This window comes from Sparus aurata, chromosome 16, assembly GCF_900880675.1.
Source record: "Sparus aurata chromosome 16, fSpaAur1.1, whole genome shotgun sequence".
Classification (NCBI taxonomy): Eukaryota; Metazoa; Chordata; class Actinopteri; order Spariformes; family Sparidae; genus Sparus; species Sparus aurata.
In genome coordinates this window covers 8775876-8790524 of record NC_044202.1, presented here as the reverse complement: position 1 = coordinate 8790524, position 14649 = coordinate 8775876, and the positions used below count along the sequence as shown (strand labels likewise).

Below are 14649 nucleotides of genomic sequence, written 5' to 3'. Positions count from 1 at the left end.
TGGAATATCGGATTTTTTCCCTGAGAGCCTAGAATGGGCCCTCTGTATGATGCTCCGGAGAAGTGGGTCATGTGATGTTAGAGAGCACACATCATTATCCCAACCCCTAAAGCAGTGTAGGGAGGCGGCTGTGGTGGATGTCCACTTAGTTCGGTACACATACGGATCAGTGAGGTTGACATGATGAACAGAAGTGGGTCAGAGGTTACTGAAGAAGACACATCAGTGTATAGGGGGATGCATTGTGCTGCTTCTCCTCGCTTTACTTCCTCCTTCTGGCACTGAGTCAAAAGCCTGTGAAGATGCTGCAGGTAACATATGGAAATACATAACATGGTGATTGAACTCAGTGGGTGACTCCCTCCTCTCGACAGACTCTGCAGAGCAGTTATAGTTTATTAAAAGCATATGGCGGTATTTGCTTCCCTGCATCACACCAGCTCTGTTTGTGTTTATGTTTTGGTGCCAGTGTTGCTTATACGGGAACTGAGCTGCTGTTTACAGTCCTGAAGCCACTGGAGTGAAACAGTCTCTATTAAAGGATGAGGCTGCTGATATTCCATATTTTTGTTATTGTCAACAAATCCTGCAAAAATCAACGATATTTAGTCTGCCTCTCTGCACACGATGGCTTCCCCCATGTCGCCGATGGCTCTCTTGTTCGGGTCCCAAGCAACTGTAAAGATTTATAGACATCGGTTGCACATTTACAATAAACATTAGCTCAATTAATGGCTTATAAGGCATTTTACTGTTTGTTAACAGAGAAATAACTATTAAATTATGTTTAATTCACCATTTGCAAATGATGGTTGTTTTATAAGTGTTCTATAAAGTATTAATGAACACAACAGGCCACAACTTGGGCGAAATAATGGCTAATTACATATAATTTCTTTGAACTAAAGTGCACTGTAAGATTGTTTTTCTTTCATGTTTAATCATATCATCAAGTAATTAAGTAACGTTGATGAAATTGTATTGCTTACTTGTAAATAAACCTTGTGTTTTAGAATTATGTAGAAATAAATGGGGACTTCTACATAAACATGATGTGTTTATTCATGTGTTTAGCCTCCTGTAACAAATCAAACATCTAATTATTGAAATGCGATCATTAAAACTGAACTAATTCATAGTTTAGTTGAGTCTATTCAAGAATGGACAGCGCAGATCAATAAAACACATGATAATATATGAGTAAAAATGCCAGAATTAGCCAAAACGGCTACTTTTCATCCGTAGTCCCTTGGCTAAGGCGTTAAAAAGACCAACTTTAACACAACAAAGCAAGGACATAAGACAAAATAAGCAAAACAAACCTGGGCATGCAGTTTAAAGCCAAACAGAAAACCAAAAACTATAAATAAAAACTAGCATCGACAACAACAGTGGGCCCAAAGATATGAGAATGTGATTATAAAAAAGATCTTGTCACATCCGGCCAAGCACACGAGGTATAAGATGGTGAGATATGATGAACATTTAACTCGGTGCAACAGCAAGGCTCATTTATGTGTTTTTAATCATTCCGGGACAACAAGAAATATATCTCCGTATATCTGCCTTCAGGCCACACAGACGATACTTGTTAGCAAAGTTGATTCATTGTTGGTTCTGGTCTGCACAGGATTTGTTGTACTGGAGAATCTAATATTTTACATTCCCTGTATGAATCCTTCATTTTTAATTCATGGAATCTGTCAGCGAAAGTTCTTAAAGCCAAAACTGATCGATAAATATTTAACATGTAATGCTGAATCAGTCCTCAAAGATGTGGTATTTGTTTAACCGCACGACTTCAAATAAATGCACCCTGTTTTATGTATAATTTGGCTTTCATACCAGCGCCCGTCTGTGAGAAAAAAATACAATACGTCAGTATTTTTTAAATATTTCATACGCCAAATGTTTAATTTACAAGCGCTCTATAAATAATGTGTCCCAAGGGTGTGAGATGATGATCTTTTCTTTTTTGTTTTAGCATCTTTAACAAGCCGCAGCCATTCAAAATTCAGGTTTCACTTTGAGACACCCTTCAGTGAACTAACTAACATTTCAAAAGGCTGTTTAAAATTCCAATATCAAATCTCTTTGCGGACACGTGCGCGCTTCTGTGTCAGCGGCGGCCACTTGGTCCGGCGCTCGTCGTTAGCGCCACCGTCGCCACAATCAATTTCATTTTCCAAATTGCACCGCGGCAAATACGTTTTTAAGATTCAGCTGCGGCCCGTTATCAAATCTTGTTTTCCTCGAAGCTCGCTAAATTTGAGACACAGGAAAAATGTCTTCAATCAAACGAGCATAAACAAACCCAGTTGTCGGGCAATCTTTGACACCTCAGATGGCGGGCACACGCGCAGATTGAGCTTTTTTTTAAACAAATTAATCATTTTTCCCCCCCCTCACCTTGACAGTAATTGATTGCCTGGAATGAAGACATTTTGGTCTAAGCACTTTTGGTTAGTGGGATATTTAGCTTTGGGACAAATTATCCCTATAACTGCAGTCCTATCTCTCTCCCAGAGGGCAAATCAGGAAGTGAGTTAGATGTGAAATGAGCGCCTTCATGCTTCGATGCCCTATCAGAGCGAGTTTTGCAGGTTCTAAAGGGATCCTTGAACAGATCATTTAGAGGCATTGATCCACTGGGGAGCTCCTCTCGGCTCTCTCTGCTCCCAATCAACTCTGATTAACAACTAAAGGGGGGAAAGGCAGAGGGAGAAACAGAGGGGAGAGATGCCCGGAATGAGAATAAAAGAGCAGAAGCGAAGGAGACAGAGAGAAAAAAGGTAGGGGAGGACTGGTGGCGAATGAGGACAAAAGAAAGGGGGAAAGACAGAGAGAGGAGGAGGAGGAGGGGAGGGGGAGGGGGAGAGGGATAATGAGAATGCACACAATGAAAGTGAAACAAGTTGGAGAGGAGGAACGAAAAAAGAGCAGAAGAGGAGGAAGAGGCCAGCTGGAGGAAGAGCAGATGGAGGGGGAGTTTTTCTATCTTTCAGTTCAATCTGTACATTTGTGGTTTTTCATCTGAGACAAATGTGCTTTGCCTATTGATTGGGCGCAGATACATTTATGGATGACTACCATCTGAGCATAAGTACTTCGGGCACACAATAACAAGTGTGTGTGTGTGTTTGCACGCCTGAATGCAAGTGTGTGTGTGTGTGCATGTGGTTAAAGTGGGTCTCCATGAGTGAGGATGCTCAATCCAAGAAAGAGCTAATGTGCCAGGATACATTAGGTTGTATTAAGCTACTCAGCGCCTTGCCCTGCTCCTGTGACACTGTCTGCATTCCTAATAAACCCAGGCGAGGTAACTGTGTGTGTGTGTGCAGGTGTGTGTGTGTGTGTGCATAGGTGTGTGCCATCGCACTCCGAGCCACATGTTGGTGTGTGTGCGCACAGCGTGTGTGTGTCCCAGCATCCCCCTCTTCTTAGGCTGTGTGTCATTTGGAATTAAACACACAGACTGCACTGGCCAAAAAGACATGGGAATGCACTCACATTTACTGCATGTCTCTTGTGCCTCGTGCGACAGTGTGTGTGTGTGTGTGTGTGTGTGTGTGTGTGTGTGTGTCTCGAGTACTGTAGGTATGAGTGTGTCTTTATTTGTGATTGGAAGTCAGAGATTGCAAATGATGGGGTTATTTACATAGACAGCTTTTTCTCCCTGTTGATTTATTTTTTCTTAATTATGTTTTTTAATTGTGCACTCCTGGGAATATCAGTCACACTTTATTTTGAGAGTCTTTTATCTGTTTTTTTTTTTTTTTTTTTGCAAATTAATTCTTCATATTGTTGGAACATGACACTTCAATAATCTGTAGACTACATTTGAAGTGTTATGCACAAAGCTGGGGTTAACATTTTTTTGATAAAGCCGGCTAATAATAGTCTTATTTCGCTGTATGAATCAGGTGCTGATAAAGTGGTACATATGCTACAATAACTGTGGGGGAGTCAAGTAAGGTAACTGTCTGTTTCATAGCATAAAGTCTCGAAAGTACCCAGTTTGAAAATAAATAAATAAATACAGTTAATATTATTTAGTTCACCTTTCCTCTGCAATGGCCCATTGTTACTCTCCTACTCCCCACAGTCTTGATTTCTTGATCTGGACTTACATTAATAAAGTGTTACAGAACTTGTCATAACATTGTAATGAGTCAGTTCAACTTTATCAGTGTTTAGAATTATGCTCTCAATAAAGAGTAACACAAAAGTAATACCTCCCTCGAGTAATGAGAGCACTTAACAAATTACAACGGCCTCTGAACTCTTTATTTGACGTTTCACTAGAGATTAATAATGATGTCAATATTCTGCATCACAATTCAATTGTCTTTTGTGGTGATGTTTTCATCTAAAATGCACGTTCAATGCTTTAATATCTCATTAACAACACTTTCACTAACGTTAAGTTGGAGACCTAGCAGTTAGTCTGAGATGTAGCTGTTGAGTAAATATAGAAACCACTTGCAAAGCAACGCAGTGTGTAAAATCAGCACAGCTGAAAAGTCAGGTGGAGCGGACCATTGGCTTTTATTATATACATTAATTGTTAAGTCAAGGTCAACAAAATCAAGGTTAACTGCTGTTTTCAACCTCATCAGTTCACATGAAATAGTTCAGTCAATGTTATACCAATTTACATATCGTCAAATTTTCATTTACATATGGTAAACTCATTTATTTACAATCATGTAGCAACTTTATCATTCATTTGGAGGCATGTTTATGGCCACCCGATTAATTCAAGTTCAATATATAAATGTCTTTTTGCTCTGTTTTTGGTCTCTACCAACCACTGAGGGAATAATCTGACTTATTAGCAGCTAAATGCTCCTCTGTGTTCACCAGCAAGCCTCCAAACTGTATCTGCCTGCTGTTTGGTGCTGCGTACCTTGTGTATAGTGGGTTTCGGGAGCCTTGCTGCAAGTTAAAAGCTGCATCACACTGTTGAAACTACGCTATGAGAATAAAATACTGTAGTTAAGCTGTGGCTCGCTATGAAGCTCTATAGAGCAGATTCAGATGATGACACTCCTCTTCTTTCCTCAGACTTCACACATTGTTGTTGTTATAATAACACTATTGAATGATTACTGTATGTGTATCATTGTTTGACTTATCTCCAGTGCCAGTAACAAGAAAGACACTTTTCGCAAACACACAACACTTTCCCGCTCGATGAATCCAACCTGAGGGACACTGAAACCCAATGGGCGCACGGCAACACGTACACAGACTTTTTCCAATTTTCGCTGTGATCATCTCACTTTTCAATAAACACAAACTTCCCCAAACTCATCCCATCATGATAATTTCCACAGATGCATCGGTACAGTGATACTAAAGTCCACACACAGGGGCTTTAAGGTAGCTTACAGCAGAGTACAGTCCAAAATTATACTTTTCCGCTAATCCCTCCGCTCACTCTGTGTAAACTTTTATCACCGGGACGAGAAACATCGACTATAATTCCAATTTTATTCTCGATTATCTTTCATTTCCAGAGAAAGAATGGCTTTTTTTTTGTATTTTCCGTTATATTGACAGTCAATATCATTTCCACAAGAGGAGGAGAACTTGATAATTAGGTTCAGGAGGGATAGGAAAGATTTTATTTCAAACTCATCATATTTTTCTTTGCACCCCAGCAGTGGCTTCATGATACAGAGAGAATCTTAAAATACGCCTGTAAAACAGATTGGTGTTGAAGTGCATGCTGTTCGGCGCACGGCCTTTTTTTCCATTTTTTTTTTTTGTTACGCCGCTTCGAGCAATTTCTCTTCAATATCGTCTGCGTGTAAAAACTGTAGCAGTATGATAAGATGGTTTGCTTCGTTAATCCCCCTGATGTCTCACAGATTCTCCTCACTTTCTCAGTGCGATTGAATTGTCTGCTGAGGTTAGCCAGATGCGGCTGGAGTACCCCGGCTCTCATCTGGATGTTAGAGGCTCATTCTGAGGCTTGGGCCGCAATCACTGGAAAAGGCTGTGTGCAAAAAGGGGGTTTTACGGTGTTGTGTGTGCACGTCAGGATGAAAAGAGGAAAGAAGTGGGGAGGGAGGGGGGGATATGAAAGTTGAAATGAAAGATTAAGATAGAAAAATGGAAGCATGTGTCTGGATCCGTATTATTGTGCTGTAGTTGTGTGCCTGCGTGGAGTGGCCACTCCTTAGTATTCAGGCACCACTGAGTCATCAACATCATCTCCCGGCATGGCTGTGATCAAAGCCTGTGGTTGGAGGAGCCTCTCGATGTTTACCATACCTGCCTCCGTCCTAAACAGCAGGCCGGATCGACCGTCGAACATCAAAGTGATGCTTTTCTCCCTCCGTCTCTCACTCTCGCTCTGTCACCCCCCTCTCTACATCCACAAGTTTTTTTTTTGTTTTATTTTTCTTTTTCTTCTCCAGCATCACTTGATCTTCCTCTGTCACTCACGTCGTCGCGGGTTTCACGCTGCGGCTTGGATAAAAAAAAAAGAAAAAAGAAAAAAAAACGTGCGTGGGATGTCAGTCAATGGAAGTGATTTCCATACGGCGTCGAGATTTTTGCTTTCAAAAGATCGCTTCAAAGGGGGACGAGCTCCGAAAAGATGCGATGATGCAACGTTTTTTTTTTGACTCGCAATGCTCTGCATCAGGCGAAAAAAATCGACGAGGGGGGAAAGAATGACAGCATCAAATAGTGCGCCGTAAAGGAGTCCTGCATGGTCTACATTATAGATGCAGAGTAGATCTTATTGGGATGATGGGGTAATCTCCTACCACTCTGTTTTTTTGGTTTGTCTGATGAGGACATTGCATCTGTTTCATGACACCATACACTTATAGATAGTTCCCCATAAACCTCGCTTTCACTTTGTTGTTGGGGGATGTGCCACGGAAAAAATTTTCAGATTACGGCACAAAGGAACTGGTCTGCCATTTTGCAACCAAAACAGGAAGAGGCTTTGTTTTTCCCCGGTATAGGTGGAACAACTTTTACCTTCAACCAGTTGAAGGTAGAAGTTGTGAAAAGCCAACTTTAGTTTGGCTCCTTCTCCTCTAGAGGCACAGCGGGTGATCGTTCTCTTATTGACAGTAATGAACATCTGGTTCGCTTTCCACTGACACAAAGCGATTGCACCACTGTCACCGGATAACCGTGGCCCGATCCAAGACACACGTAAAAGCTTCTGAAAAGTTCACCTCATCTGGCTTTAAACTGCACATTTTCATGATGTGTGTCAGGAGTTACGCTGCTGTCTCAGTCTGCTGAGCTGCAGCTTCAGTCACTCTAAATGTCTCTCCAATTAACTCCACATTACTCTCCGTTTCTATCTCTCCATCTTCATCTGCTCCTGTCTTTTGCTCCCTTTCTTTCCCTTCTCCCCCTCAATCTTCATCTCTCCTCGCTTCAGATTCATTTACTCCCTCGCTCGCCTTCCCATTTTTCTTTCTACTGCTCGCACTTTTCCTTGCAGGAGCATCTTTTGACAGTGTTACTTTCTCTTCTGTTTTCTCTTCCTCGCTCTTTCCCTTTGTCTTAACTCACCCCCCCACCACCGTATTCATGTATTCCTATTTTCCTATTTTCCCCACCTTCTGCTTTCAGCTCAGTCTTTTTGAGTGTTTAAAACGACTCCTCAACCCAACCCCCCATCACAAAGATGCGCGTCTTCCCCCTCGCTAAGACTCTTTAGCTGCTTTTCTCTCAGCATGAGGTGTTCCTTTCTCTCGCCTGTGACTCCCTCTGCCTTGCCGCGGATGCCTACGTATGTGGGGCAGAGCAAATAACACCCACTACACATGAGGTTCATATACCTGAACCATACGTGTACGTAAATACACCGTACCGAAGGCAGAGAGACGTATCAGCGCATTCTGACGGCAATGGGAAATATCTTAATTAACACGCACAGGGATATACTGGGATTCATAAACACAGATGCACATGTTGAATTATGTAAATTGGCTCTCGATGCTCACTTCTGCTTAAACACTCGTGCACAGACAGGAAAATAGGCACAACACACACACACACGCACACACACATATACTGTACGTTACACTGCAGCCATCATAAAAAAACACACGCTCCCAAGCTCAAGTTGTGTTGTTTTGACAAGTTCCACATTTGTCACTCTGAATAATGTCACCCATAGATCACTGCGGTGACATTCACCACATCTGAAAGGTTATTATGTATTTCTTCAAGACGGGGGCAACATGGACCCCCTGTGGATTATGCGCCGCCTGCGCCAGTCCCTGGCAAACTCGCACACATATACACACACACACGCTGTCAGACACTAACATGCTCACCCATCATCACACATGCAGACACCCACGGCACCGAATTAACATAACAAACCCTGCCAGGAAAATAATCTCGGGACCCCCTGGAAGAATAATTGTCACCTTTGTGGCGTGGTAGCTAAAACACACCCACGAACGGAGACGGAGTAGAACCGAAGCCAGACAGAGGGAGTGACAACGCCACTGATGGATGGACAAACAGGACGAGTTAGTGAGACGGACAAGAAGGGAGTCGGGGCGCACGCGGCGCATCTGACAAGCTGACAGACAGTGCGTGATATGGCTGTATCACTCTCCTTGTTTTCTGAGGGGCATTCACTATGATGCAGCACCGGATTTGGCACCGTCGACAGCACAAACAGCGGTGGGCCTGTATTGGTATTGACAAGGTTGGCCCAAAGCGAGGCGCGAAGGAGCTGATGGCTGGTGTCCGAGCACAGCAACAGGAATCACTCAACGCAGAGGGGGGGTGCCGTGGACAAGAAAGGATTTGTGTCAACGCCCTGCCGAAATGTCACGTATCGAGCGAGTCAATGTTTAAAGAAGGGAGAAGAAGTGATTTATTTTTCATTCCATCAATACTCATGCATACTTCAGATTTTATGTTGCATTTTTAATAACTTCTTCTAAACAAATTGGGAGACATTTTTGGCTGTCAGTCAACATGACTATCAATATTTTGTTGAAACCCCCCAAAAAACTTTCCTCATGATTTATTCTCAGTTATAACTCCATCAAAAAACTCCTGCCAACATCTGACCAGGCGAGCAACTTTGCCTTTGAAGGGCAGAGCTTCAAAACCAAACCCGCCATGGTTTGGTTTTGTTATACATTCATTGATTTCTTTTTTTTATATTCTGTCCAAAGACTTCTCTGGTTTTGCAACTAGATGCTGGTAAAGTCCAGAATTGCAATTTTTGGACTTCTTTACACTCAGTTGCCAGTTCAGTACTAACCGACTCTTGACTGAAATATTGAACAGTGCATCCTGTATCTCAGGCCTATCTTGTTTTAGTTCTATACCTCTTTAGCCAAGTTGCCAGGATAAAATATTAACAGTTAACATTTGCTCAAACCACTGAAGCTTTCACATTTGTGCATGTCCTTGGTTTCACACCATATTGACAATTTCACAAAGCGTGGGTTTGCAAGCCACTGACCACTGTTCAGGATTATATTTTGACATGTGTAAGATGTGTCGCCTCTCTATTTGAGCTCCTGTCTCTTAAAGATCGTATAAAACAACTGAAGGGAAGGAGAAAAAACTAAAAAGCATCATAGATCTCCTCTAGGTCTGATACAAGAAATCCTGCCATCATGACTGTGATAATAATGTTATGTTTTGTTGAAATTGAGTTTGTTGTGTTGTTATAGCACACATTCGTTGATAAAAACGGGGTGGACAAATGACATCGAACATTATGACCTTCATGAAAGAATGATTGTATTAAACTGCATTAGTTCAAGCTATCTGTACTTAATAAAGTGAATGTTTCTCCATGCGTTCCATCCGTGTTTGACCGTTTCCTCTATGTGTTTTATTTTAATCTGTACTTGTAAAGCATCACTTGCAGGTTCGTGGCGTTTTCCTTGCTCTGATTGACAGTCTGACAGATTAACAGACGAGGTGATTGACAGAGTGACAACATAATTATGTGACAGGCTGATTCGGCCGGCTAAAGGACCATCAGGCTCGTTGGCCCACTGACTGACTGGCTCATTAACCGACTACCTGGTGTAAACCCTAGGCCAGCCATTTGACTGCTAATCTTTCACACGAACAAACTGGCTCAGTATCAAACTGACTGACTGGATGACTGACTTATTAACTGTCTCGCTTTTGGCGTCACCCTCCGGCTTAAAGATCTCCATCTAATATGGATGGGTTGATCCAGATTGACGAGGTGAACTAATCCATGTAGTTTGGGTCAAAGCGTTTGAGTCTCTGCGGGCTGGGAGTCACGGAGGGCAGAGGGAGCGAACGGGGAGAGCTGGTGTATAGATTGCTTTGCAGCATCTCTAATGAGTAATTAAACACTTGAATGGAGTCCAATTAAGATACACACTGTGTTTGCAGGCATGCATGCGCTGACACACACACACACACACACACACACACATACTGTACACGTATCCACGTGTCGACGCACAAGTAAACATCAGCATGTAAACAAAATCAAAGACACACATAGGGAAGCGTGCACGCTCATACTAATAGTGGGCCTCCTGCAAGTGAGTCGAAAATGGAAATACACACACACACACACACACACACACACAATCAAGTCTCGCCACATTAAGTGGAGCCATATGTGCTGAATGTTGCTCGTAGTTCTGAGTGGAGTGAAGGTCAACGCCGTCTGACTTCCTCCCTCTGCCTCTCTCTCCCTCTCTCTCTCTCTCTGCTCTGTGTCCTTGTCTCGCCATCTCTCCATCTCCACCTCTTTCGCTCCTCAGCCCTTTCACTCTCCTGTTCTGTCCACTTCTTTTTGTGTCAATCTTTCTGTCTGTCACTTTCAATTCCATCGTATTGCCAATTCCGAGGTGCAAAAGCCCCCCCCCCCCCAAAAAAAGAAAAAGAAGTCAACTGATTCTGAACTCAGATTGTCCTCGCAAAAGAAGCGACCTGGCTTCACGTTAACCCGACTCAAAGGGGCAACGTGATTTATGACAGAGGTAGTGTGATGTCTTTTAAAGATATGCCATGCAGCATTTCTGCACTGAATTGTTTTAAAGTGACTGGATCTTTGTTACATACTTTGTTTTGTTAAATTACGTATTGAGGTAGGGGTGCTGCAGCACCTCCTAAAATAAGTGTCCACATGATGATATAAAAACTTTATATGAGCGTGAAACCAAATGTTAATTGACAATTACCCAGTTGATCAGTCAAGTGTATGAATTACACTGCCGACTGGAGTCTTTGTTAATAGTGACAAACAGGCAGATGCTTTATAGACTCTTTTCTCCTCTATGAAACATCTGTATCCTCACTGTGCTCCATCATTGTAAACTATGAGCCTTTATCTCCCTGGCATTAAAATGCGTCCTTGGTGATCTGATCACAGGTGGACTGCTCTTAGTCTGTCAGTTTGCACTTGGCAATATGCGTCTCGAACATGTGTCTCGAGTGACCACTTGTAAGGCGGATCTCATCTCCCCACTGTGCAAATAAAGACATTCACCCTTAGGACAAGTGGACACAAGAACTTAATGTGAAACGTGTAGAATTTCGACAAAGGCCCAGATAAAAGAAAAGTGTTACAGACAGCGTTTCACAAAATGTATAAAGTTTCTCCCTCTTCATCTCCTCGCTGTTGTTGACTGTAGCTGCTTTGACTTACATCACATGTTTGTGCTATCTGCTGTAATGTAAAATGTTTCTAAAATCGTTGTAAATTATTGTTGATAACTATAAGAAGGAAGTAGTCCTAGCCTCTGAAACTAACTCAAAAAACATGCATGGTGGCCACCATTTGCTACGACTTCATTTAATAGACACATCAGTCACTGAGTGTCCTTGAACATATCTGCCCTCACGTCAACAGATTTACCGTGGTTGTTCAACAATAATGACAACAACTCCCATGGTCCCACACTCTTAAGTCTTTTGTTTTCATTGTTTTAACTGAAAGATCCCTCGCGGCTGATATTACATACTCGGGTGTTATAGAAACAAAAAAGTTCAGAATGTTGTCTGACCTTGTCAGAAGGCAAAGGGGGTTTATAGCCGTTCTGAGCGGCCAAACTTTAAGGCAGGATGAGGCATGATAATCATCCAATTTGGAGGTAACAGTCTTCATGAATGATTAATTACGATGTGCTCGTTTGTACACAGTAAAAAATGACAGAGCTTCAGAGAGAGGTTCAAACCGGGCACGCTCGCCTCACCTCCGTCCACCTGGCCGGCAGCTGTGTGAAGAGCGGAAGTGCTTGTCTGAACGTCGTCTTTTTGAAAGTTATGATTTCAAACGCTTCAAATGCTCGCAGCGCTTCAAACGAACCAGCGTTTGAAGCACACCAACGCCTTTATAATAAAACAAAACCTCTTGGGGGAAAGGTGGGTCAACAAAGCGTTTGACTTTCCAACCATCTAATACCAACAGTCAATTGTTTCTTTTGACCTTGACCGTGATCTTTTACTTCTGTACTTTGATACTTATTCCTCGAACATTGTTTTATTTTCAGTGACGGGAATCTTTCCTTTATCTTAACCACGACTGTCATGCTACCCCAGACGTGGTCGGACAAACTGGTTCTGATATAACTTGACCCCAGGTTGTCAAAACTATAGATTATACATGATATCTTTAAAAATACAGTCTATCTTCAAGAAACAAACCAAACCTTATTGCAGAGAAGGCAGATCAAAAAAGATGTACAGGTGCAGGAATAATGGTTGTGACGTTGTGTCATTTGTCATAGAAGGCATTGACAAATGACTTCCTGACATTCAGGATGCCAGATCAGAAAATATCATGGATGATGACAAGCTACGAATGAACTGTTATTCAGTTAGATCAAAGAAGAACAAAAATATTTTAGGGGAAACCGACATTTCCGACATTTTGCCATTGTTTATATTTGGCATCTGTGGAAATGCTTCCTAATTTGCAGTGTATAAAACAGCATTAGGTCTCTCGCTTCTTAATTTTTACTCCGGATCAAGAAGTGCTGCTGTCTCTCCAGCTCCTCTCTCTCACTCTCTCTTTGTGTCTTTCTGTATTCCTGTCTCCCACTCAACACATCTTGGGGTAATCCCACGGCACCAAAAACCCTCTTTTCTCATCTTCTTCCCTGCCACTGATCTCCCAAAATTCCACCCCCCCTTACCCGTCCTCTCTTCTCTCTCCTTCAAAATCCTCTCCTCTGCCAATGTTACATCTGCAACTTGACTCTTCACCAAAAAAAAAAGCAATTCTTTAGGCTCGCGCAGCACCATCTTGGTGAGATAATGAACACTTTTGCAGATGCTCTTTATAAAACCATGCTGAGATAGCAAGCGCGGACCTTTTACAGCAGTGTCGACGTCTTTTAAATAAAAATTGAAGTGCTACAAAACCAGCAGTGTTAAAACAGGTTTTTGAAGCATCACTCTCTACTCAAAATTTTCTTTGGTATTGTAAAGTAAAACTGCTGTTGAACAACATTGTTTTTTCTTTCTATAGCGCACAGATCTGCAAATATATGTATTGTTTATATTTTCTGGCTTCGTGACAGCAACACCTCTCTGTGCAACAAGAAATGCCCTTGGTTCTTGTCTTTGTATACACTGGATCATATTGTGAACTGTATTTGCATAAAACAGTAATGTCCCTGCTTCTGTCATGGGCTGACGGTCACACTAACGGCACCGCACAAGAGGAGCCATGACTTTGACCTGCAGCCCACGTTGAATTTATAGCAAATATCTCCAGGACTTGTCTGGTCCTGCACTTTAGTTTGTTGCCCACATTATTCAGTTTGGAGGCTAAATAGCTTGATCCTTATGTTGCCAACAAAATACCATCCGTCCTTGGCTTGAATAATTTAGTCATCGGCATAGGGTTGTTTACATTTGGTAGGTTTACATCAAGCCCCAGGAAGAGCGCCATGCTTTGAAGCCAGTTTGACTCGGTCGAGCCTTGAAGAGCGAGGCGTGATTAAATCATTTTATTCCCATTCAAGTTAGCCAGGGGCTAAACCAGAAGTTAGCTGGCTTGACTGGTGGAAGTCCCATGTGTAAGATCTGGGTGATTGTATACACGGGAAGTTTAACTTTTCTGGCTTCATGCATCACTGAGCGGCTTTAGCAGGAATAAAAGGGGCTCTGCTGTTGAGGCTATATCCAGTTGTCTTTAATGTGAATGGTTTAGATCCAGTTAAAGGTGCGCTATGGAATTTCTGACCCAATAGTGGTGCTACAAAAACAATAAGCTAGCAAGAAAATGGTGCCATGTCAGTGGTCTCATGGCCCATTATTCCAAATCCACAATAGTCCAAAATAATATCCCATTGGACCAAAAGACCATTTGTCCGAAGGCCCTCGGCTCAGAAAATAAACACTCTCCCTGCAGTTGTTAGTTCAGTGACTGCCCTGTCCATGGTGCTGAATTGGCACGGTGTCTTCCAACAACATATCCTAACATTATCTCTAACCCAACACTATTAAGTGCAGAAAAACTCAGGGAAAGGGAGTATTTTCTTAAACAATAGGCATTTGGAGCAGTGGGCTTTTGTTTTTAGGGAAACTGGCTGTTGAAAAATGGCTCTAGCCTCTTCTCCAATGGGACCTTTGTTGGAATACTTGGGTATTTGGAATAATGGGGCTGCTGGAACAATGGGCAGTCCCCGA

At 42.2% G+C, this 14649-nt stretch overlaps 1 protein-coding gene across 2 annotated transcripts in view; it reads right to left on the bottom strand.

The window, feature by feature from the left end:
• Positions 1-14649, bottom strand: part of efna2a (ephrin-A2a) — a 91410-nt gene that overhangs the window by 10170 nt on the left and 66591 nt on the right. The gene's annotated exons all lie outside the window — the stretch shown is intronic.